The sequence below is a fragment of the Vollenhovia emeryi genome, unplaced genomic scaffold, assembly GCF_000949405.1.
Source record: "Vollenhovia emeryi isolate VEMERY1.0 unplaced genomic scaffold, V.emery_V1.0 DF939127.1, whole genome shotgun sequence".
Lineage (NCBI taxonomy): Eukaryota > Metazoa > Arthropoda > Insecta > Hymenoptera > Formicidae > Vollenhovia > Vollenhovia emeryi.
Genome location: NW_011967239.1, coordinates 2,798,907 through 2,824,333, shown reverse-complemented (window position 1 = coordinate 2,824,333; position 25,427 = coordinate 2,798,907). Strand labels below are relative to the sequence as shown.

Sequence of the window (25,427 nt, the reverse complement as noted above, 5' to 3'; positions counted from 1 at the left end):
CCCGCGCCTCGCGAAACGACTTTAAGCAACGACGTTCTTCCTTGGAATGTTTTTTTTCCCCTTCAACGCAACTGTAAAACAACAGGCTTCTCAAGAACTTTCACGCAGTCCGCACACACAATGATAATGTCTCCGCGGGAGAATACGAAATCGGAAAGTTGCGGAAGAAGATAATTTTTTGGAAACACGCGGAATATGATAATATCGCACCCGGAGAAAATAATATCGTTTCTTGGTTCACTCAGAAAAATCAGAATTTAATACACTGACAAAAAATTTTAACTACGTAAATAGATTTACTAAAATTATTTTGTTACTAAAGTTAATATTTATTCTGTTTAAATAAAAATATTAATTTTCAAGTAATCTATGTATTGTGTTAAGTAAATTAATTTAAATCATTACATTTTCTACATTCAAATAAAGATTTCATGAGATATAGAATACTATTTATTAAATGAAATAATTGATTTTGTTAAATAAGAAATCCAATTTTCTTCGCGGTGAAAATTACATTTTAGTAAGCATTTTATAGAATTAAAATTAAATTGTTCAAATTCAAAATTATCTATTCTTTGATATTTAATAAATACTTAAATTAAAGCAATGTATGTTTTAATTTGTTTATTATTTTTTAAATTTAAGTTAATAAGTTATTAGGAGCTACCTAATGAATAATTTTCTTGAGTAAAGTAATATTTTTTTCGTTATGTATTAAAAATTTTAAACAAATCTTCAAGTTTAAAGTAATATTTTTTTCGTTATGCATTAAAAAATAGTCATTGAAAAGGGTTACCTTTAGTAACTAAAACGTCTGCCGTTAATTAAATTTGGCGATATTTAACACTCAAAAATACAAAGTGATGTGCTCTTGTTCATTTCCATCCATAACAAAAATGCCTTTAAATATCGTAATAAAAAAATTGTCAAACGCTCTTATTGCCGTTATATTAACTCACTATTAAGATATTTTTTATCAGTGTACTCTTTGTGTTTTTTGAATAATTGTTTTCGTGATAAATTTGTAATCGCTAAGAAATTAGCGTTCAGCAAATTAATGATTAATTAAGCTTTAAATTATCAATATGGTAAACATTGTGTCCATTAATGTTTATAATATTTATAAGAGTATAGCGAACACACGTACCCAACATATCTGCTTAAAATATTCGAGTTTAAATTTTACGAAATGCAGGAAACGCATTATAAGCAACAGGATACCGCTATCTACCTCTGTTATTTATAATACTGCTTGCCTAAGAAAGAAACGTTAAAGCGTTTCCTGATAAGAAATCGCAAAACTGATGTTTCTCACGCCGGCAATGGTCTCACTGTATTCAAATTACGCAAACGAGATGCACCACGACGATCTCTTTTTCCCCCGTGTTCTGCGTCGAATAGAAACGGTACAGTCGCCGTAGCTTTCGGAATTATTTATAAATTCCGATATCGAGTCCGCCGAGACGCGAAGGCAAAGTTCCGAAACGACTGCTCGATACTGTAAGTCGTCGCAGTTCGGTACATGCATGCATGCTGGTCAATACAGGCGTGAGAATAGATCGCCTAATCTATTCGAGGACGCCAGTCATGTCCAAACTATTTTAAAGCTCATATTATAGTAAGTCTGCGAGGTATCCTTACAAATTCCTACGTTGCGCCGTGTCAAATATGTAAAAATGACGACTATAAATTTCGGAAATAATTTCCATTTTTTGAAGGGTAAAATATTTCTTCAAGCTGAGCGTTACAGAAAATCTCTTTTGATTGAAAAGAATTGCGCGTTTAACAAATATCGACGCTGAATTTTTCAAGAAACTAGACTTTGATGTATTCGAAGCTTCGGTATGTATAACTTAAAAATTTGGCACAACATTGTGCTCGATTAAATTTCCGTTAATTTTAATTTTTCTCGTATATCCAGCCGGTAAATATTGTCTCAGATCACAATATCTTTGTAGGCACTATCAGCAGTTAAAACGGCCCCGGTTACATCGGAGCTCGGTGTTGAATTTTCAGGGAAAAAGAGGCGAAGCGAGAGCAGAAGAGAACATACATCGCTCGGCAAAAATATGAGTGGGTGACGACACGAGAAGCAGGCGCCAATAAAAGGTATCGACGTATGTTCCACGGCCATCAACATCGCAGAGCGAAAATTCATTCCACTGTCTCTCACATAGGAAAGGAGGGATCTCGGTATCGGTATTTGCCTGTCGAACAAATATCACCGAATGAAAGAGAAAGAGACAGATAAATAATTAATTGGCGCGAATATGTGCGAGATTGTGACTCGTTAGGGTCTCACTTGTCACGAGTTAATGGGTTAAAAGTCCCCGTCGCTTTTTTAATAACTAATTTCTGCGCCACGCGCGGTAACATACACCAAGGGTGCATGTTAAAAACAGCGAATCCGAAGAGAACGGGACAGCGAAAAGTAGCACGATCGGAAGATACACTTTGCTTCTAATGGAAAGAAATAACAATTGATCTTCTCTTATCCCGTACACCTTTTATCTTTATATTTTTCATTACGATATAAATTCGCTCTCAGACTCCCATCGAGTTAATGGGTTAACAATCCCCGTCGCTTTATAATAATTAATTTCTGCGCCACGTGCGGTAACACACACTAAGGATGCATGTTGAAAACAGCGAATCCGAAGAGAACGGGACAGCGGAAAGTAACACGATACCGGAAAATATACTTTGCTTCTAATGGAAAGAAATAACAATTGATCGTCTCTTATCCCTTTTTTCTTTATATTTTTCATTACGATATAAATTCGCTCTCAGACTCCCGTCGAGCTTAGCATAAAAATCGCCACGATATTCGCGACTGATTATCCAAGGAGAGGAAAATCATTTTCTTCCTATTTCACGCGAATACATTAGCCGCGAGCAATATCGCTAGCTGCTCGTCACGAGCGACGATTGTGCGGCGAAAACGGGCTATTCTGAAGCGCGATCCCCGACGACAAAGGACAAGCAGCAGAATACATCCTCGAAGCGATATTCAGGCGCCCGCAGCCCCGCTGGCGGGCGAATTTTTTCCTTTCACCGACACGTACGAAGACGTGATGATCCATTGTCGGGGGAAGTCGCGCAATTCCCGACGGCCGGTTCGAGGGGTGGAGGGAGGGTAGGACCGCCGGTGGTTTGAGGTAGAGTGTGGATGGGGAGAGTGCAATAATGTCGGCGCGTTAATGCCCGTGGAAATAATGTATCGGCCAGGGCAGTGTAAATTTCACCTACCACCACCACACCTGGTCGATACGGCGTAAATATGCGTGAAGAGCGCGGGAGGGAAGGGGGGGGGGAGACGGTTAATACGTGCACGGAGGCTGGACGTGTGTGTCGAGATGGTTGCGTGCACCGTGTGCATGCGCGAGCGCTGTGCAACCAAAAGAGAGGGGCGGAGGAGGACGCGGGGATGCGTGGTGTAATGGCCTGCTACCGAGGGTGCATTAAGGCGGTTTATGCGCGCGAGGTGGATGCGGGGGTTACTTTTAACCCGTCTCGAATGCCGCTCCCATTGAGTACGTGGCGAAATGTCCCGGCGGGGCCCAGGGGGGGCGTTCGATAATCGACGCGGCGCGTTGAAAGCGCCGAAGGATTCACGCGGGTCTCGAGTTAATGGAAGATTAATTATGGAATTAAGAAGTTCCGACGTCGAAAATATACACGGGCGCCATGTGGCTGCGCACGCGCGGGTTTTCGTCGCGCGACAATAGCAGTGCTCGACGACGATGAAAGGTACCCTCCGCTGTGCCTCTCACGGAAAAAAAGGATTAGCTGCCATAGCTAAAACGTAGTAAAATAGGGACAACTAATATTTTGAGTTGTGATAGCTAAATATTTTGCTACTGTGCCTATTGTATTAGGTGCGACAGCAAACCGTTTGCTGTCGCACCTAATACAATAGGCACAGTAGCAAAATATTTAGCTATCACAACTCAAAATATTAGTTGTCCCTATTTTACTACGTTTTAGCTATGGCAGCTAATCTTTTTTTTCCGTGCTAATAAAAAAATTTAAAAAAAATCTGCGCTCCCGGTTAACGCCCCGATATCTCTAAATGATCGTCACGTTTCGCGATTCTCTCCACGGCGACGTGCGAAATTAACGCGCGGGATCAGCGCGGGAAAAATTCAGCCGCTTGCCATGAAAATCCATTACTATTCGCGATTAATTCGCCTGTATTTCCGATCTGACGTACAAACTCGTGCGAGCGGTACATACGCACGCACGCACGCGCGCGCGCACACACCCGCATGCACAGAAACGCATTCGCGCCAATCGATTACCGGGTTTCAGAACGCGCGCTCATTGTCGGTACAATTACGAGCGAGCGCAATATACGGTTTCAAAGGTGGGTATCGTGTTTCAAAGTGACGTCGCTGCTCTATGCAGCATACACAGATATTACAATAAACGGTAGCGCGTTAATTAATGCAACGCGGGCGTCTCCCGATGTAAAGAAATAGTCGGGCGAGCACGAGGGAGACGGAGATAAAACGTATTCGCATTGGCATTAAAATTGTAATTAACGTGTGGTAATTGCAATCGGGGATAATTAACTTTTGTCGCGTGATTCGCGCGCGTTGAAGAGAGCGCCGGGGAAGAGTCTTCGCGGGGAAATGGCGGGGGTCCGGCGGCTACGGGATGCTCCGGGGAAAATCGCGAGGGAGAGGAAGAGGAGCCTCCCCCCCCCCCTCTTTCTCTATTAAATCGTTAAAGCGCTTTTGTTGCGCGCGACGGCACAATGGACAAAACATGGATAAGAGGCGATGAATAGCGGAGATGTCATTTGCAGAGAGCGATGATACACTCTCACGGTAGGTGCATTAAGGCGGTTTATGCACGCGAAGCGAGAGGAGCATACGCTTTCGTGGGCCACTCTCGCGGCTGTTCCCTCCTTGCGCGATGATAAAGTTGCCGGAACGCGTTTAAATCAATAGCCAAGCTAGAGACGAGAATTAGTCTCCGTTTACAACAGATGATTTAAACCCTGAGCCCTAAGAAACTGACCGATCGCAGTCTAATATTCTTCTCATTTTCGACCGTGATTGGTCAATTTCTTAGGGTTTAGCGCTTGCAGCATCTATTGTGGACTTATAGCGAATTCAGTTGCTTGTGCGCACCGAGTGCACACCAAGACTTGTTTATAGTCTGTTCTTATATTTAACTTTGTCTGAAATACATGTTCAAAGAGTACTTGGTCAAAAAATGATCCGTGTAAACGTTGTGCAGACCATTTTTCTGGATAAGAAAAATTGCAAGTGGTATTTAAGATGATCTTTAAATATAAGAATTAACTGGAAACAAGGCTTAGTGTGCACTCAGTGCGCACTAGTGCAACCAACCGAATTCGCTATTAGAGAAGCACGACGGAGGTCAAAGTTGCGGCGATTGTTAGATCACGATTTGGATGTACGGCAAAAATTATCGTTCGAATTCGCAACGATATAGAAGAACAAATAATTATAGTTTTAACGTCAGCACAATCAAATAATTGCAACATGCATTTCAGCAAAAAAATGTGAAATTTGTTAATCTCTTTTAAAAATCCTATAAAAATAATCTGTTATTATTTCTGACGGAAACCCGAAGGAATAAATACATAAGAAACCGATGAGAATGTTCGGGCGAATGGTATTTACGGTGTAATTAGGTCCCTGGGGTTTTCCAAAAGTAAAGAAACTTTGTGCGTGATATTCTCCGAGGAGACGTTTGAGAGCGCAAATATATTTCTCTTCCAATCTATTTTTAACATGTTCCCACGGAGATGCATTCCGCAGATTCTGCCATATTTCAACTCCCAGATTGTAACAACTTTCCTCAATGATTTACGATATATCACACATCGTGATTTATATAACAAAATACGGAGATCTCGTTTCCGGGAAATCGCGTCGACGTCAATTAACGTTAATTGAAATTAAATCTTTTTCCTGTTTGCAAATGCAAATGTCACCCGACAATAATCTAACGATGAATTATTCAGCCGGATTTAAATTGTTCACGCCGACGCAATTCGGCTTTAAGCCTCGGCAGTTGCGTAACGAGCGGATGAGAGACGGGGGGGAGGGGAGGCTGCAGCTTTAACAGATTTCAGATGAGAACGCACGTTCGCGACAGGCGAATGAATTATATCTCCGGAAGCTTATCAAACGTGACAAGCGCACGTCGAATTCGTATGCACGGATCGCGTGCGTCACGCGCCGCTAAAGTATTATCGCCGTCTCCTTCGCCGGGCGATAAATCACGCTTCGAGAGCTCGCGATCGCACGCTCGCATCGGTTACGCACGCAGGTATTTCCGGGACACGAAGATCCACTCGGACAGCCCCCCTCCCCATTCGAGCTTATTCTAATTTATATCGGCGTGAATTAAAGGATTACGCAATAAACGTTGAATTATGGAGTCGGATATGACCGCTTCGATGTATCGATCCAGCCCGATGCCGCGGCGTGGGAACGACCGGCTACGAAATGCGTTCGCGTTGAATGCCTCCGGCCGCGTGACCTTACGCAATTATCCCGTGCTCGCACACGCCCGGAATTAACCCCATTCTATTGTATTTATATACGAAGAAGAAAATCTAAAATGTACTTTCATAATCCATTTCTGCGCGACTAGAATAAGCACTTGAGGAATTGTTCAGAAAGATCGAAAATGTTGACTGGCTTACAGCGAGCTTCAACCATGAGCTGCACAGAGCACAATTATAACCCAGATAGCAACGCGGGTCTAATAGGCGTCATGAAGATACCTTTAAGACGTCTTTTAGACGTACATGTCTAAAAGACAACGTAATGCCGTCTTAAAGATGTTTTAGACATGCATGCAGTCTGGGAAACTGAAGCAAGAAAATTAAATGCACGAGTAACGTACAAGTGAAACATAGAAGATACAGTGCTCAATGTGCAACGGGTTCGAGGAGAAAGGGTTAAATGCGGAAAAGATAAACCTTTTCTATCGACAGAAAGACTCGCTCTCCTCAATTATGCTCTCACAAGAGTGAAAGCGAGAGGGAGGGAGAGAGAGAGAGAGCGTGCGAGCATAAATTGAAAACAAATTAAATCCCCGAGATTGAGTTGCGTCTGCGTAATTAATGTAAAGCGGATACGTAATCCCGTAGTTGTATATACGTAAAATCCCGCAGATACGGTCGTCATTGCAACGGCGACGGCGACAAATTTCGCAAAAACGCAGCGAAATTACGTTTCCCTTAATTTTCAGAGAATGTGCACGCTCGATAATAATCGATCGGTTGATTAAATACGCTTTGATACGTTTTAATCGCCTCGTCACTCCTTTCACCCGCGGAGTTTGCGTGAATTTGCAATCGTTTTTCCTTCGACCAAATTTTGACGCCGGTTACTCCCGTACCATTTTCAATTCGTGCGTTTCAGTAATTAAAAATTGAACCAAAGATTGTTTTCAAACTTATTTTATACTTCTTTAGATTACGATTTATATTGAAATTGCGAGTGTGCTTAATGCTGAGCGTCAAGCAATTGTAATAAATAAAAGCCTCATCATAAATTTCTTTTGAGAAAAAAATCAACTTGGCAAATTCAAAGAATCTACTGAAATTAAAATGGAGATTTTTAAGGCGCTCTGTGTACTCGTCGTCGAATACTGAAGCTTTACCTGTCAAAGTTCCCTTGTTATCAATCACTTGTAATTTCAGAGAATCGGTGCCAGATCATTTCCGTGCGAGAATCGGAAACTGTCGAGATCTTCGTCTCTGAAAAGACTTCACTCCCTATCCGTTATAGACGCGTTTTTCATAATTTGTCAAATTTAGCCGCGAGATGCATCGCGGGATGATGTACACACGCTTTCACGATACTGCACCACGGTATCAGCGGCGACGTTACACGTGGCATATGAAAAACGTGCACACGTGCCCGTCCTTTTTGCACGACCCCAATTGAAACGCGTTAGTTATGCGCGCGCGTACATGCGAGGAATTCGCCCCGGGCTCGGCAGAACCGGGCGCGAGCAACAAAACGCGCGTCGCGTAATTCCGCGCGACCTATATTCTAATAAACTATTCGTTTGACGTATCCATCTCCCTTTTAAAAAGATTCTCTCTCTCTCTTTTCCTTTCTCTCTTTTAACTCTTCCCTCCCTCCCTCCCTCTCTCTCTCTCTCTCTCTCTCTCTCTCTCTCTCTCTCTCTCTCTCCGTTTTGCACCGAGAATGTAACATCGATCTGTCTAGCACACTCTTGGCAAATCTCTCGTCCATCTGCGCACGCGGCTCGCTTTTAATCCGCGCGACAGATCTCTCGTCGGGTATTAATGGATATCCTATTGCGAACACTTTTTTTCGTAGAATCTCTTGATTCGCGTGTTAACGAGCCCGACGGTAATTACGCGCGCCCGAGCGGAATTTTTTAAGGGACGTGACGAAGGAGTTGCGCCGCGGGGTCGATACGCGAATACCTTGGATATTCATGGAGAAATTATTCAGATATCCAGTGCGCAGCGCGTACTACCAGGATGTTCCATTACGCTATTAACGCGCCCTCCTGATAGAATTTAGCGACATAGTTAGATACTCTTGTTCTAATGTTCCCTGTCAAAGAGAAGCTACCGCTCTGGGATTCCACGGTGTGGCTTAAATTTTAGGCTGTCATCCGCAGGAAGAGCTCGAGCTTCCTGCAACGTTTAATCCTTATACGCGTAACGTGTAGCGATAAGTAATACCTACGGTCTAAAGCTTTTTCAATTTAATCCTTTAATCATTGAATTATCTGTCGCTTATTATTATTTTATTATTAGCATTTCCGAGGAATCAGAGAGAGAAAAAATATTAATGAAACTTGTACATCCTAGTAGTAAAAGCGTTAAAGTTTATAACGTAAAAAGAAACAAACGCAGATCCCTCTTAGTAAATATTTCGGGAAATGTGCCCAAATTACGTAAACATAATTACGCATGGGAATCCATTAATTTTTATTTGTCAATTATATTTTGCGTACGCAACCGTTAAAACTCCGAGTGTCCTCGCGGAGTTAACGTTCGATAGATCCTCCGTTAGATTTCATGGTAATTTCTTGGATTATTCATACTCCCCGTCGTGAGATCCGTACAAACTTTCCGTAGTAAAATTCACCGGAAGCGGATACGGGGCGACGGTGGAATCTAGTGAAACAAGAGGAAACGGAAACCCGAGAGAGGGAGAAAGAGAAAATGAAAGAGGGAGGGAGGAGGGCGAGTTTCGCTTACTTTCTCCATTTCTTATGGGACGGACAGTAAAAAGGAGCGACGAGGAAACTCTTTTCTTCGAGTGGCTGGTTAAGAAGTTTTATAAGTTGCCGGCATCCGTGGAATGCTGAAAGGTCAATCAATTTTGCGCGGCCTTCCGTTTCTCCCGCGATGTATTTTCCGCTCTTTTTACGATCGCGGATCCCATTAGTATAACATGAAGAAATTGGGTAACGCGTTCAATGTGTATTTATACGCCTGTAATTAAGATCGATCGAAAACGTATTGCCCTTTCAAGCGGGGCAGCGCGGCGCGGCGAGTCACCGGCGGAGAAAGGACGAGTTTACGCGTTTGAAAATGGAATCGATACGCCGGGGGGATCGTTTCGGATCCTTATTTCCACGCGAGAAGAGCCGCATAAGAAATTTCCTCTTTTCGCAGCAACCGGAGAGAATCCGGTCAATCCGTCGATAAAGTTCTCAAATAAAACGCGCTGCGAGACTCTCTGACGTTCGCTACGTTAAATGAAACTGATTTCCTCGCCGGGGATAAAGGCGAGATCGCCAAGTTTCGATGCACCGTGGCTTTGTCCGATCGATCTCAAAAGGATTTACCTGTATAAGAGGCATACAGAACGCCGGGTTACTTTTCATCGAATTTATTCGGACGAGTGATGTACCATTCTCATTTACCTAAATTGGATTCCCTCGTATTTGATATACTCCCGCGCAGGTGCATAACGATACTTTGTTCTCTCATTCAAATTGATCAATTTTGCAGAAAACAATGGGCGCGAAAGTAAAAAGAGATAAAAAGGCCGAGGTCCGCGCATTTCGCGTCAGAAGGCAGAGGGGGCTCGCGGATATAATAAGCGCGAACTGCGAGACCGTCAATTGTGGGAAACGCGGAAACCGGTTAAAGCAATTAACGTGGACAGGACCCGCCACCGCGGCCTCTAATTTTTTTTACCCCTGAAAACAGCTAACGGAATCCCTTCCGAGCTCTCGAAATTCGATTTCCTTGCGCGAAGCCGTACCGCACGGGCCGCAAAATGTTATTTCCGCGTTCGCGCGGACCATCTGTGCGTTTCTATTTGAGTCGAATTCGCGTTTAATGAAAAAATACCTCAAACGCCTGCGCGAAGCTATATATATATCCCTGTATAACAGCGGTAAACAAAAAATGCTTTACGGGCTTTGCGAGCGAGAATGACGGCATATATGCCGAAATGTTAAAGAGAGGCTGTCCACGAAAATTTCAGCGAATTACACGAAATTTTAGTTGACGTATGACATTTCCGTCCATTTATCAACACGGGAAATTTTCACGAGGGTTTTCTTAAAATGATAATCATTGCAGGATAATGTGGATCAATTATTTTTAACGTTAAGAAGCCAACAATGCTGATAATAAGTAAAGCCGAGGGCTAAACCGTTGACCAAAATCATGTACACCAATGCCTACTAATACCCAGTGGGCATTACTTTATCTTACTTTATCTTATTTTATTTTATTTATTATGTTTTATAATTGAGTGAAGCTTATTGTTGCCTGTGGCAATTAAGCAAAGGGAAAATTTGTTAAAAAGTCAACCAGACTGGCAAAAAAAAGATCTTTATTTAATTCACAACGTTTCGATCTCATTAGCGGGTCTTTTTCAAATACAATCTAATGTTGACTGAACAAATTAATTTATGCCGAAACAGAATGAGTCTGTGGCAGCAAATTCATAATATCATCCTATGTCTAGGTAGTCAATGGATTTTCAATAGCGATGTCAATTTCTCAAATTTTTGAGCAGCAACCGTACGTTTTAGAAAATTTTGGAAGTTGACATCGTTATTGAAAATCCATTGACTACCTAGACATATATGATATTATGAATTTGCTGCCACAGACTCATTCTATTTCGGCATAAATTAATTTGTTCAGTCAACATTAGATTATACTTGAAAAGGACCCGCTAAAAAGGTCGAAACGTTATGACTTAAATAAAGATCTTTTTTTGCCAGTTTGGTCGAATTTTTAAAAAATTTCCCCCCCTCTCTCTTTCTCTCTCTCTCTTATTTTATCTTTGAAAATTAAATACGAGGCTATATACACACGCATTATGCTACGTACATTATGCGTGACACACAAACGTCTTAATTAATAAAATAATTAGCTTACATCGACATTGTGCTGAGGAATTTATGTTGGCCGTTTCACTAATATTAATTAAAATGTTCCTAACGATTTGTGTACACAAAAAATTTTTTTAATAAATGAAACTAATTAAATTGCTACCGTTACTTTTCCGCTTTTATTTATTTGCTAGCTTTTCGGAGCTTTACTCAAATTCCATAAGAACTGTTCGTTTTAACAAATACTGAAAACATACAAAAGAATTGTTATATATTGCAATGGTATACATTAATCAACACGCAACCACTGTACTCCGTACGATATTTTTAGCACTTATTTTGCGCGCTCAAGTAACTTTTGCCGAGTAAAAAAAAATACGAAAAATGCAGAGCGATTTCATTTAGACTTTAACTCCAGTTTACCGTGGCGCAGGACGAATATAGTCCACCAAGCATATATGAACTCGTGTATTTTATAATTTCTCTGTATCGTTCAAAAATATGGTCTTCGCTTTTATTTCAAATCGTCACGAGATTGAAAGTCAACAATTTACAGTAATGCCATTTTAACGACGTAGACTATTGAAGTTTTAGCAAATGGAGAGCTTCTGATGCTGATATAATCGAATAAAATCCGTTACTTTGTAATACGGCGAATTCTCCTACAAACCCGCCTGATAACTCAATTTCTGATATAACTGCATTTACTATGTTAAAAGATAAATCCCTAGCAGAGATAATACGAAGGAAAACAAGAATTCTAAGACAAGACGCATTAGTTTTCCGCAAAACAACGTGATCCAGCAGGGCCGGCAGCGTAAATTTCTCTTTGAATTGTTTAAAATTAATCTCTCTGTCTCTCTCTCTCTCTCCCCCTCTCCCCCCTTTCTCTCTCTCTCTCTCTTGACGGACTGACATCAAACGCACGCTAAAATGTTCCGTGTCCCACTAAAACGTCACTCGAGTAGTTACATGCAGCCGACGAGATGCTTAAACCGGGTTATTGAGTTCGTTCCAGTTTTTGGCACATTAAACGGACCGTTTGCTCGGACAAGCTCATTTTCACCGCACATGCATGCGTGTATTATTCACAGACGCGAGGTAAGAAACAAAGTGCCAAGCAAAGATCTCGCCGAGCGTAAAATTCAGAGGGTGGTTTTTCTCGGGCTACGCTCTTTCCGAAGGTAAATAACCGCCGAGGGTATCAACGCCGATCGTAAAAGCGTGCAAACATACGAACGAAGTACGCGATACCTTTAATAAATCGCGCCAAGTCCAAGTGGAGGATGGATGTCAGGGATTATAGATATCTCAACCTTCAAGTTAACCGTTAAGTTACCAGACAACTCCCAGTTGTCGAGTTTGAAGCGCTGTTAATTCCACGCAAGAGATGTATTATTTAGAAATAAAATGAAAGGCGAAACAGCTAGAGGTGAGACGATCGTTAAGCGATCGATAAGTAATGTAATTAATTTACAATACAGTTTACATTACTATCGTTACGTTGTACGATAAATTGCATTCATTTATCTTACCCAGAAGCATAAATTCCAATGTGTGGTCAACCGCGAAAACCACTGCTATTCTATTCTCATATATATTCAAATTAAAAGATAGAATAAATTTGTAAAATACCGCACGCAATTATATATCTAAATACCGTAATACGATGTAAATGTCACGTCTCTGAATTAATAAGTGTGGCTGATTAACTTTTTATCAGCTCTCGCTCAATTTCCCGAAAAGCTTTTTTCGATCTGCCACACTATGGTGAAGGTTTTAAGAGCGATTTATTACTTTTTCCCCGTACTTTCGAAGCCCCGGCCGTGAGATCGACACGGCATAAATCGCGAAATAGTGCCGGCCGGAATAATAAAAATTATCGAACAGCCATCACGATGGTTGATAGAGAGGAGAGAAAATTGGGAGCGAGAGAGCGAGCGCTGCCCCTGACATTAATTAATCATCCGCGGAAAGCGGTCGAGTTACTCGAGTCTGATGAATTATCGCCACCTGAGGAACCTGCCTCGGCGATATACGACCCGCCGTATCTGCCTACAATAATTCTCTTTATTCAAGCGCGCCGCGGGATACATTCGCTAACGATGTTCGTTCGCATGGCGTTATTAACGTGGATCGCGACGCGCGAGGTGCAAACGTTTTAATCCGCGTGTCAGCGCGACGAAACTTTTTGGCCGTCCTTTTAAAAGCACGGATTCCGCATCTTCTTTCCCACCAGGGAAATACGGTCGATTAGTTATATATATGATAATGGGGAAGGAACACCGTTATGAACACGTAACGCTCGCCGAGTATGTTGGTGTGTGATATGCGAATGTCATTACGAGATCTATAATTCTAAGAGTCGTATTCACGTCTTGTACTTGATGTAGTTTGATTCGCAGTCTGTGAGTAATACGATATACAACGTTATTACAATTGCAGTCGATGCTAAATAAAAAGGAAATAAACGTCGCTGTTAATTTTTAAATACAATTAAAATGCAACGCATGCGCAAGTGAGATAAATTTAAATTAAATGCGATCTACATAGTTTAAGTAAGACGTATTTTTTATTTTTTACGAATAACGGAGCTGAGAAGATAAGAGCCCAGGGGGTGAAAAATAATAAATGCATAGGTAAATGCAAATATATATACGTGCACGAAAAATACATGTGAAAAATTTAATCTAAAAAATACTCCGGGAAGATAACAAGCGCGTGGAAAAATCTCGCGCCTCCATTTGCGTTATTAAGCACGGCAGAAAAGAGAATGGCAGAATAGACAGCGCCTGTAATAATATCACGATACAAAATCCGAACTGCGGAATAGAGCGTATAGACATATCGATATGTCATAACACCTGCTACCACAATGTGCAATTATCGACATCGCGAGCGCAATTCTCTCGGCATTGTGCTCTGTGGAAGATCGAGGGAATAAAGACCGAATAATACTTGAACGAAATGCAAAATGCTAGATACTGCATTTCGCGCTCGATAACGTATCGAGACACGACAATCGAGACGTGACTAGCCGTTTTAACAGTTAACTTCACCGAAAATTTAAATATTAACATGCATACCCCCCATATACACATATATAATGTATTCGCTATTTTAAATAAATAAATAATGAAACAACGTGAACTGCTATTAATATCTACATTAATACCAGAATATCTATTTAGGGTAATAATGTGTATTATTATATGATCGGGTTGTTCTCTATTGTTCAATTTATATAATTTATATAAATGAAGGAAGAAAAAAGTATATCGATCATATAGCCTCAAAGTGTAAAAGAATATTTCTCATACAATTTGCGCAGCGTCAACATGGAGAGTAACTTGAAATTACTTTGACAGAAATGCGGACTTCGCAGTCCGATAGAAAGCACTGAACGGTCTAAAACGATCTCATGTATTCTGGTATTAATACCACACATCCGATCTCATTTCCCTCTTCTTGATAGACACGACCACTAACGTCACCCTTCCTCTCTGGTCCCACGGCCGCGTGCACATTGGCAAGAGGGAAAAATGCAGTACGCATGCGACCGAACTTTCTACCGCGAGCGGTTTTTCACGTACATTGCTGCCCTCGAAGATCCCGGCCAGCATGATAGTCGTCGCCAGCTGAAACGTGTCACGTGCCAGGCTCGAAAGTATGGTTTTCCCTGCCCGCGTCCAGAAGAAGAGGACCCTCGAGCCTTTCACTGAGAGCTCCGTTTCACAACAGCTCGCCGTTGAATCGCGGGGGGGGGGGAAAGCGAGGAGAGCAAAAGCGGACGAGAGATACGATCGGAAGAGGAGGGAAGAAACCGCGGGGGAGCGTGCGTGCCTTCCGATCGTGCGTGACCGCTGTGGCGAACACGTTGGGATAGAACGCGAGCAGGTTGACACCTTCAGGGAGGAGATCGCGCGCAGAACTGACACCTCACGCGCGCGGTCCAGCTACCCTCAGCATCCAGCGGTGGTGGCGGCGGCGGCGGCGGCAGCGGCGGTCGAGAGGGATGAAGCCGAGCACGCGCGAAATTCCGCCCCCTTCTCTCCCTCTGTTCGCCCCTTGTCTCTCCCTCCGACCGGCTGCAGCCACCCTCCACCCACCCGGCTCCTCTCCCCCTCGTCGCTTTCATCCACCGCGACTCTCCTCTCCTCGGTCAACCTCTGTCGTTGCCGCTAGCACTCCACGTTCTTCGTTTCGTGCCGAATTCGCGCCATCGTCCACGGAATTTGACTTTACTCCCTTTACTACCTGCTGGGGTCGGTGTAAATCCCTTCGTCCCAAAAGTAGAAAACTACTGACACGGATGTTACTTTCCCCCCCCCCTTGTAGGACGCAGTAATTTTTTATGCGCAAGTGCGTTTCAATGACAAGAAGCAACTCTTTTTGAAACAATTATTGTAGCTCAGCCTTTCTTACAATAAATGCGTTTTAATTGGTTTCTAATATTTACGAAAGACTTCCTACAAATATTTACGAAAAACATTCTACAAAGCGTTTTATCTAGATATAGTTTGAATATTTCATGTATATTCTTTTCTGATTCAGGAAGTAATGTAGTCAGAGAATAATATAGTCAGAGAGCGAAAGAAATAAATAAGAGTTCTTAAAGAGCAGGAAACAGAATTGTGGCAACGTCTTCGAGCATCATGTTACATAATTATTTCGCGCGAGCGATTTCTGAGCTTCTTCCATACCCACTCCATTTAGTTTCCTATCTTTCGACTTTGCTCCGTTTTAATTAGCAAACTACAAATCCACGAGAACGGTAAAATTAAAGAGAGGAAAAATTACTATATTTCCCTTCGTTGCGTAATTATTTACAAAATTTAATCGCTTTTTTAATGAAAATCATTACCGCAGCTTAATGTATTATATTTTTCGCGAAGAATAATTGCAGTATTAAATATTTGCATTAAATGTGCAATCAGTGTTTAATTAACGATAATTATTAATAATTATTGCATTATAATGAGAATTTTCGATATAATTTTTTAAATATTACACTGCGCAGAGCGCAATAAAATTATTTAAATTCGTTTTTTTCGCTGCAGCGTGAGCTATTATCTGCCGGAGTACTCGACATTTATTACGACCTCTTTGCTATTGTCCAGAGCGAACACGCAAACTGCCCAAGCGAGCAAATTCTGCGCCAAGTAATTATATCGCACAATTGCATGAATATTGCACTTCGGGAGAAAAAGTAATTGCTCCGAGTTTTTTTCGCAGGGCTGAAATTTAATTTCCATCCCAAGCTGTTTAACGTGCTTGTGCCTTTATAAGTTTCTAATCTCGCACGTTAACAGGAGGAAAATAAACCTTTCACTCAATTACGATTGCATTCGTAACGTTGAAATAGCTTTCACAATCCCGTCATTCAAAATGTTATAGGCGCACAAGTTTATCTTTCGCACAATATTACCGCGTAACGAATTAACGCCGATTTCAACGGAACACGTCGCGCTGTTAGAAAAATGTGATCCGCCGAAGACTGTCTGCGCTAAAGTTGATCTCCGGCGACCTTAAACATCTGGCCAGCGTACCAAGGTGGCTGCATGGGCTCGAACACGCGCGAAATTTCACTCCTGCTCACCCCCTTCTCAACGAGAACAGCCCCTTTACGGCCCTATTTCGTCCGAGCGAACGCCTCGCACCTACAAAGGGGCGTCGAGGGCTGAAACTCTCCCTAATAATTATCAGGCAATGGAGGCCATATTGCGCGAGCCGATGACCCAGCGGTATGGAATATTCAAGCGACACCGGCGCGCGTAAACCAGACCACCTCAGAATCTAATTAAAATATGCAGCGGGAAAGACGTAACGTTAGCGCCGCCGCCGCGTAGTAAAACATAAAGCGACGGAACGTAAAATTTTTAATTTTAGACAGACATGGAAAAAAACGACGTTAACGTTTAAACCTGCATCGCCGCGGCCTTACGCGTTATTTTCTTTTACCTACAAATTCGCCCGAAGGTTAAATACAGCGGCGGATATTTTTTCATGGTAGCCACTTTGCTCCGGAACTAAATAATATTTCTAGTTTCGGAAAGCAAGGGAAAGTCTCGTCGAGGCTTTCTCGCAGCGACCAAGAGTTAAAAGCTATTTCGACGGGATCGAAGGCCGCGAAATCTCAGCCGAGTGATCTCGTTCTCGTCATACGTATCAGATGGCTCGCTCGCATGCGCACGGACGTAGGTGTGTCGCTCTGTAATTAACCGGGCGCTGCCGACCTACAATAATTACCCCGGTAACGCCGCCGGGGGATGAAGGACCGAGCGCGCGTTGCGTTGCGTTGCGTTGCGACCGATAACCCCCGGCCCCGAGATTATTTAAACGCGCAATCGCGAGTGTGTCAGTTTCGATTATGTTTCCGCAACGCTACGAGGCGACGAATAAAGCCGACCGCGCGTCACTCCAATCGCAATTTAACGAGCTCGCGAAACTCTTTGTCAACCTTATCATCCCACCCTGTTCGCCGTGTCGGCGTATCCGTTTACGTGATTGTAAAAATATTCAATATTACCGGCGATAAAACGTACACCGGCGCGGCCGCCGGGTCGCCCCGTCACGCCCGAAGGGCGTAAACGGATAATGATCCTTTGGAGTCTGCGTCCGTACGCCGAACTTCCTCCATAAAGCGAGCCGTAAATCCCTTACCGGCTCCATTCGGACGGTCACTTCATATCACCGTGGGATTCGACCGGCGACATGTTTCCGGGATTTCGGTATTCCTCGGACAACGGCGGGATCTCTCCGCGCTCGCATCAGCGAGAAAGGCCGGCAATTAACGCGGGTCGGGAATATTAAAAACGTCATTAGCGCGCGCGGTAATTGCGCGAACGCCGCCGCGCTTACCCGCCTTAAACACGCGCCCCGATTCGCTTCTATCTCGCGGCTTTTTAATAGCCCTTTTCCGCGGTGTAATTCATAATTTCTCCCGCGAGTGTCAATACGACGAAATTATGGCGGGATAAAGTCTATTTGCGTGATGCTAATAAGCGATGTTAAACATTACAGTCAAATCAAGCTCTCTCTCTGTGCACAGCGCGGCCGGAGCAACGTTACATATCGGTCCTGTAAATTTTGACCCCGCGGAGCTTTTTTTCACGCTTCGATCCGCACTTCGCACAGCGAAATTCGTTGCGCGCATCACACTTTTCTTTTGTAACCGTAGGACTTTGGTTCAAACTTCTGGTTTTCCAAAGTGAACGGGCGAAAATATCCGGGGTATGCAATTAAAGTGGAATAATCTGCGTGCATGTGTATGCTCAATGGTGGAAACTAAAATGTGGCGGGCGCAAAATCCCGCCAGATTGATGTTGATTGAGGCCGAAATTGGCGGGGCGAATATCGCATTCGCGATACGTCATTAGTCCGGCCAGGCAGGAGCAATTTTGGCATTATGTTTCCTCCGCGAGTAATAAATAAAGCTATGCAATTTCGATACGCGAAATAATGCAGGGGTAGAAAAAAAATTGCAAATTGTCCTCCATCCTTTTCAAAGTTTTACATATTTATAGAAAAAGGTAAAATAAGACTGGTATACAATGCGAAAGAAAAATTGCAAGTTGATTGCAATGTTCACCCTGGTTATAAACTAGGCGACACTTTTCTCACTCCACTTAATCGCGTCCAGTTGTTGCCGAGTATTTAATTGGATAATCAATACCGTTTCGTGCCTGATCTTTCATTCGCGCTTGTGTCTCGCGAATCTAGGAAACGATCTAAGAGTAATCGGAGCCTGATTGAGTCTCGGATGTCTCTTGTCGAGGGAAATAAGATGCTCGCGCACGACGGTAGAAATCCGCGCGGGTATCGATGCGAAAACAATGAACATCGGAGAAAATCCGGGGATCGAATCAGCAAGCGAGTCCCTGAGGGCCGCGGGATTAAAATGCATCCGTTCGGCCGCGGAATCGCGTCTGTCTGCATCTGCAAAGTGGAAGCGAAGGCTCCAGCAATTATCGCGGAATTCAACCGATCGTTACCCATCTCCCTCCTGAGGACCGCGTCCGATTGTCTGAAGCGGACCGGATGCGGAAAGAGGGGGAAAAAAACAGGGGAAAGGGACGGAGAGGGAGAGTGAAAGGGAGATAAAGAAAGCGATATCGCGCGACGGGGAGAAGAGCAAAAGAAGCGATTCCGACGGTTGCCCGCAACGGAGACACCTAGAAACCGTCGACGGCAAGGGGTGGCGAGAGAACCGGGCGAGAAAAAAGGTAAAAGGAGTAAAACGAAGACGAAGACGGGGATGCAGATAAAAAGGCTGATGTCTTTAGAGCATAAGCTCTCGCCAACATCTTTTGCACAAGGCAGAAAATATACAACTTGTTTTGCAAAATTTCAATGAATTCGTGCGGTATACAAAATAGAAAAAGGTACTTGCATAATTCATAAATAATTACAACAGCTATAGAGTGTACTCCGAATAGACGCGGTATGTACGTGTGATGTAATTTCTTCGTGGTTTATTACCAAAGTCAAGACTCTAGAGTGTTTTTCATTAGACGCTAGGCAAATGCCCGCTCGAGTTTTCTTTCCTCAAATATCAAAGATGGCACGTTTCTGCGATCAGTTATTTTCACGAGTTTCAATAACAATTAATCGTACAAAGTGCGACGTGATCATTCGAAACGGTAGTTGCTCGATGCAGCCATTCCCTTACTATCCAATTACACAATGTAATTGGAGGCTTGACCGGAGGCGATCGCAGCAACGTTGTTTCCGCGCAAAGTTACATAGTTCATGCAGTTTACTCGCGGAAGCCATGAGCGGTGGACTTCCTTTGTAGCACTTCCGCCCGTAATTGTAAAGATCGTATCTCGCTCGATTCTTTATTGTGATCAAATGAACGAACGTACCAAATAATTTCAACAGTCTCCTTTAATCGGTTTACATGTATACACTGCGTGTAAATAACGCCACGTTTCATATGCGCGGATTCCTGCATCAACTTTTGTCTCGATTGTTCCTTAATTCACTTTATAATGAAGTGTAATTATTTTCAAAGTTTTTTTAATTTAAAATACGAATTTAAAAAACTTGTATTCTTCATTTAATCCCCTAATTGTAATGAAAAACCAATAGGCAAATAAACGAAGATTCAATAATCAAAATAATTTATCTCATTATTCTCGAAATTTTTTATTGGAAAACAAACGCGAAAAACTTTTCTTTAGTCCGTGAATTTCCACTAACTAAAAGGCAATAACCGAATAAATGAAAATTTAATAATTAAAATTTAACAATAAAATTCTTACAAAATCGCGAAAATAGCGAAGACAGATTTTCTCCATATCAGTCTGATATATTCCTTTGATAAAACTTAAAATTATTCTCCCTTTATTACGTTATACAGTTACGAGAACGCTGTCATTTTCAAGTAGCAGATATCGCGATACTCTCGTTATTTTGCATGTAAAACACGCGAAATAAAACAAATTGACGGAATATTCATGAGATTATCTCAAACGCTCTGGCGCGTTCATCCGTTCCGTTCTTCCTCTTTTTTATTTAAAGAAAAAAAAAACCCTTGCCCCTTTATACTCCGCATCCGCGCTACCGAGGATCCTAACGAAACGTTTCGCGAGACAAGACGAGTCTGTCGCGCGAGTTTGTGCACGGCGGGCTAATTAATCCGGAGTTTTGTTTATTAATATTCGCATATTAGTAAACGTCGCATTCTGACGCAGATATCCTCGCCGTACACCGTCGTACCTTCAGGACCCTTCTGTCTGCGTGACGTTAAAGCTCGTCCTTTGAGAGGGACTGCCGCTGCCGCCACCGCCGCAGTCAAACCCTCGTCGTAGCGGGAAGACGACAACGACGACGACGACGACGATGGTGGCAGCGGCGGCGGCGGCGGCAAACCGCCTCCTTCTCCACCCGGGCCAGGATTTATGGCAGCCCTAATAAACGCGGCAGCCGTAATCATTTGCATACTATGACCACGCTCCGGCGAATGCATCGGATGGCGAAAAGACGAGAGAGCCGGCGAGATATCTCGGCGAACAAAGGGCTTCCGTGCGACTACCCCCGGCTGCATCAGCTCACGCATCTCCGCGTACATCTCCCTGCGCTTGTGTGTTGCGCAACGGCGGTGTTTTGTCTAAGGGCGCATCAACCCTTACGAGGCCGCGCAAATTTCGGATGCAAATTTGCGAGGCCGCTTCCTCGCCGGGATAACGATAGCTCGGCGCGAATTCGAGTTCTCTTCGACGGTACTGATGTATACTATAATCTCTGATATAAAACTTGAGAAAAAAAAACGCGTTACCAAATAGCAACTTTAATTGAAGATAAAAATAACGTAAATGGAATCATAAACTGTGCTTCTACAAAGATATTTAATAAAGCTTTGTGAAAAGTTACAAAATGTGTTTATTCACAACAGTTAACTCGATACAATTACTCAGTCGATTTCGTGCAGATAAATTTACAACTATTTCAAATTAATTAATTGAATTATCGAGAAGCATGTAAAAAGGGACTAAATTGATGCACAAAATTTATCACAATTCCATTCAGCTTTGTATTAAAGTTGGAAAATCGGAGCCCTTTGGAAAGGAGATTGAAAAATTTCTCTTTAGACGCGAGAAAGAGTGTACCAAAGCCCGCGTCGCAATTCTGCCTTAATTTCGCTGAAATCTCATTTTCAAATTCATTTGACAAACATGACGAACCTTTTGTACTACCCAACCGTAACGCAAATGCAAATTTGTAATTAAACGATGGAGGACTAAATAGTACCAGTTTAATCGACTTTCAATTTTCATCTACTAAGTCACGCGTTCACGCGAAATTACCAAAGCTCCTCCAGTAAGCAATTTATTCGACGATTAATTTATAGACAGAACTTAAAGCTGGAGCATCCGAATGATGAAAAGTAAAACACGCGCGAATTTTCCTAATAATTTTACGCCGATTCTGTAATTTTCCCAAGTGAGGCGCATAAACATGGTTTTCGCGACAGCGCCGTTTTGAAAAGCTGATACGAGCGTGCGAGAGGATACACTGCGAGATTGCGATGACAGTTTTCCTTTTTTCAGCAAGGTTTTGATAAGAAGATGATAAAGAAGCGCGCCGCGATGGGAGAACGCGCAAGAAGTTCATCGACCGGGGGTAGACGAGCACAAGTTTATCTTGAACACTGCGGTTGGCAGTTGCAGACAGTTTCGCGATGCAGAGCGATTCGTCGTGCCCTGAAGTTGTTATCACTAATGACTATGAGTTATCAGTTGCCATTCGATTTTCCCTCTACCGTTCGTCGTGCGCTCGCGCGGTCCAAAATGCGCCCCCACCGATACGTTCGTGACATTAAAGGAATATAAGATGGAAAGATCAGGGCAGTACGCGCGATCGTCGTTGAAACGTAATCGTATTTTCCACACTCGTCCGAATGCGCTGGACAAATAATCTCGGGAAGAGAACGGATTGGAGTAACGTTTCGTCTATCGACTGGTGTTATTTCTGAATAGCGCCGATCGAAAAAGCAGCCGTAAAACAACGCTTCTGGCTTGACGCCTCGACAATGAGCAGTGAGCGCGCGAGTTTGCGCGCTGCGAGTTAAAGAGCCAACGCAGGTCAATATTTGGCGGCGAAGTCGCGAAGTAATTCCAGATGAAATCAAAGTCAAACATTATCGGCGGCGCGGAAAAGGGGCACGATAAGCTTCTCGGAAAGGTACCCGGTCGCTCGATTCCTCACTCTATCTTCCTGTCCGGATGGAAATGAAGCGCGTTCGATCAAATTTAAGTGCGCGAGCCCGCGGTCCAAACCAATCAGCAGTGCCCCCTGCGAGTGCACCCATTGCGCGAATTCTCCCCTGGATTCTCGGTTTGCGGCCTGCGGTCTGCGGCCCACGATATTGAACATCGCAAACTACGAGACATACCGGCTCGATAATAGAACGATGTCTGTTCCATATACGAAAAGTTGCAGCCGGGACCGATTTGCAATCGAACGGTTTATTCCTCACTGACTTTTCTCGTCGATTATTCCCGGGGAAACATCGCTCGTGTTATTTCTCGCGTCCTGCTCGCGAAGGTTTTTCGCCGCGAAAAAGAACTGTGAAATTCGCGAAAAGAATCGCCTGTTATTAATGAGAGAATACTTGCGAAATAAAACACGAGGCTGCTCGAACGCGTTTCAAGTAATATTCCCAATTAATTGTTGCAAAAAACGAAGCGAGAGAAAGAGAGAGAGAGAGAGACACACACACTTTGTACATGAAACGTAATAATCGTTATCTGCGGATTTACAATCCTTTTAATTGTACGTATAAAACGTTTGCGTGCTGTAACAAACTATCGTATCGCCCCCGCGTGTATCGCATTGCATAATATTGAGTCTTTTATTTTAAAATCTCGCGCGCGTAGCGCCGCAAGTAAATGCGTTAAAAAATAAATTGTTTCTCCGCACGGAAGATTCACCGAGCGTTGTTTTCGCAGTTGAAACGGCACGATATCGAGAATAACTTTGGCGCTAAAAATATTTCCACAGTCAACTCGCGGTTAATCACCTCGGACAGCCGTAATATCAATGAAACTATAGATCCCGCAATCCCGCGGATATTGCGATAAATGTTTCCAAAAGTAAGAGAGCATTGCAATTTATATGAATTACTCACCGTCTGCCACGCGACGTCTCCTCCGTTGCTAAAGCCACCTCGCACGCACACGCACGCACACTCGCGACGCGCACATTCGCGATACGCTTCACCGCGAAATAAAGACTGCACAACGTGTCCGCCTTATCACTTTGCGAATACAATCGCGAGAGCGAAATTTTTGACAGCGGAAACTCTCGTGGAAACCCTCGACGCGGAGCACATTTAACCGCAACGCGATAACATTCGAGCTCTTGTAGGCTCTTGTACGATCTCTCATTCAACGATTTCATTAATTCGACGGTTTATCAATGATATGATACGCAGCGTGTAGAGCGACCGACCCGAGCGAGAGTCTAACTGCGACTGTCCTCGACTTTGAACGACGCGTACCCTTGAGCCGCTCGGTGCGAAAGGACAAACGGCTCTCGCATCATTGTTTATCATGTGACGCGTGTACGCGAGGTATTTGTTTCTTTGTATTCTAGAAAAACCCCCCGATGCCTTTTTACATGAATTTGCGAACATACCGACACGTTTATACATTTTGCACATACATAAGGCCTTCACACATAAAATTCCGTAAGGACGTAAAACGTAAGCGTAAGAAAATCAACAGATTGGATTTGCTTGCGTTATTGCCTTACGTTCTCGACTGTGATTGGTCGATTTTCTTAGGCTTACGTTTTACGTCCTTACGGAATTTTATGTGTGAAGGCCTATACAATAGAAAATCGCGGGAGTTAAATGCAACGACGAAAGTTTGCGCTTTCAACGATTATACGGAAGATGTAACGCATTGTCACTTACCGAAAGTAGCGTCGACTTTTCTTCCGCCAGTAACTCATCCCGAATCAATCGGCCGATGTCTCGAGAAAAGCGGAATATTGGAATCGGCGGCGATGCGAGGTGCGGAGCGACGAGCGGAGACGGAACGGTCTGGCTGATTATCCGATTATCCAGTTCTCCGGAACATTTGCAATTTACGTCTCAGAGTTCCACCCTTCGCCGGAGGGAGGTCTCGCCTTCTTCTGCCCGTCTCTCTCTCTCTCTTCCCCGTCCGCCCTCGTTCCCGTATCGACGAGTCGCGAGAATTTTCCATTTCCATCTCGCAGAAAGCCGTTCGCGCGTTATTCCCGCGATCAAGGGTCCTCCGTGGGTCACGGTGGCTGCCATGGTTGACCTACACCAGTCGGGGGATTAACTCTCGAGCGGAGACCCTCACTACTTCGGCTGCAGGTGCAAATCCTATTAACATAATAGAGACGACCTAATTAAGGATCGCTTACGGCCAATGTGTCGCGCCTTCTTTGAAAGGATATCCCCCGAGGGATTTGACGGCTAATCCGCCCGAACGCGCGATATTTTCCATTAAAATTTCTCGAATCTGATACCCGCGTACGAGCTGATTCGGTCTTTTTAATGGCTGCCGACTTTGATGATCGATGGATAGCACGTATTGGAGACACCACGA

The 25,427-nt window shown here is 43.4% G+C and overlaps 1 protein-coding gene across 5 annotated transcripts in view; it reads right to left on the bottom strand.

The window, feature by feature from the left end:
• LOC105568877 (Down syndrome cell adhesion molecule-like protein Dscam2) overlaps nucleotides 1–24,348 on the bottom strand; it is a 179,948-nt gene extending 155,600 nt beyond the window's left edge. For 4 of the 5 annotated variants that reach the window (XM_012024883.1, XM_012024885.1, XM_012024886.1 and 1 more), the window contains exon 1: nucleotides 23,975–24,348. The gene's annotated coding sequence lies outside the window, so the exon portion shown is untranslated. Of the gene's footprint in view, nucleotides 1–14,933; nucleotides 15,081–23,974 lie in introns of those variants that run through there. The other variant, XM_012024884.1, reaches the window with a different exon arrangement.
• Nucleotides 24,349–25,427: the final 1,079 nt, after the last annotated feature.